A 1473-nucleotide genomic window follows, 5' to 3' on the forward strand; every position below is an offset into this window, starting at 1 on the left:
ACCCATCGATCCATTTAAGCCATCTTCAATTGTGTAGTGTCATACCTACACAGTCTTAGAATTATCACAATTGACCTTCCCAAGGCGATGTGGGTTTGCATAGTTTTTACCCGGTCTTTCCCCCTACGGATCACGGAATTCTGACTTTTAGAGGGTCAAAACCTATTTTGCGCTTAGGTCGGCTGGTTGTACCTTTTGAACTGTAAGTAGCCTTTGTAATTGTTATTTTGGGATCCCATGAATGAATGAAAACATTTTAATGAAATGGATATTTCTTTTGACCCAAAATTTTAACCCTAAATTGTTAATCATGTTTAGTTACACGTTTATGTCAAAGAAACTCATTTAGAGAGTCTATCACTATTTAAAACACACAGTGTAATGGTTTTCGCTATCCAAGGCTTTACAAGTTGCGGCATCAATTATGGTGCGAGTAGTACTGCACTATCCATTGTAAAATTTGTGGACCAACATCCACTTTTCAATGCCGTGATGAGGACACTTTCTCAACAGTTTCTAGAACCTCTCCCAAGAGTCATATAAAGATTCTCCTTCAAGTTGGTAAAAATTATTGATCTCCCCCCTTAATTTAGCAGCTTTTGATAAAGGAAAGAACTTGGCAAAGAATTTGTGAGCCAACTCCTCCCAAGTATTTATAGAATTGGATTGAAGGGAGTTCAACAACCTTTTACCTTTATCCCTCAGCGAGAATGAGAATAGCCTCAAATGTGTTGCATCATTGCTCACTCCATTATATTTAACGTTGCACATAGCTCCAGAAAATTTTCTATGTGCATGTGAGGATCTTCTGAGGAGAGTCCACCAAACTGAACAGTGTGGACTGGACCATTTATAAGATTGTTTGATTGATCTCAAAGTTGTTTGCAGCAATCAACGGCGGTGGTCTAATGAACCAATGTACTCTTATAACAGAAGGGAGTACATAATCTCTTAGTGTTCAGGCATTTTGGCCTTGAGCAACATTAACATTAGGCTCATTATCCCTGACATCGCCTATACTGATTTCTGCTCTTTTTTGTCTCCAAATCTGCTTGCAAGTTCTCTATATTTCATGATTAATAGGAACTAAACTGTCAGCTCCCATTCTACTGCGCATATAACATTAGTGCCTGAAATCAATATCACAAATCTCACATCAACCAAATTCATAAAATAATTAAATAACAACCCAAATTAGAAATAAGATTAACTATTTTGATATTGACCAAATTTCAGTCCCCAAAAATAGTGCAAGAAACTTGTTACGAAAATTAAGCTTCGCAAGTATACATAATCGCAATTGTAGTAATATTCAATAAATCTCATTATCGTCCCACGAAGACTGAATTATCAATTATAAAATAATCAATCTTTAGTTTCTATTTGGCTAACGAAATTTAGTTTTATAGATTTTGCAAATAATAACATAAACGAATGTAAAACTCAAAAGTAAACACAAGAATTTAATCAAGA

General features: G+C 35.4%; 1 non-coding gene across 1 annotated transcript; it reads left to right on the forward strand.

Annotated features, from left to right (window-relative positions):
- The first annotated feature begins 484 nt into the window (after positions 1-484).
- LOC133780740 (small nucleolar RNA R71) lies at positions 485-591 on the forward strand. The gene has a single exon (XR_009869558.1). It is a non-coding gene; the product is annotated as a small nucleolar RNA R71 (small nucleolar RNA).
- The last annotated feature ends 882 nt before the right edge of the window (positions 592-1473 follow it).

Source organism: Humulus lupulus, chromosome 5 (assembly GCF_963169125.1).
Source record: "Humulus lupulus chromosome 5, drHumLupu1.1, whole genome shotgun sequence".
Lineage (NCBI taxonomy): Eukaryota > Viridiplantae > Streptophyta > Magnoliopsida > Rosales > Cannabaceae > Humulus > Humulus lupulus.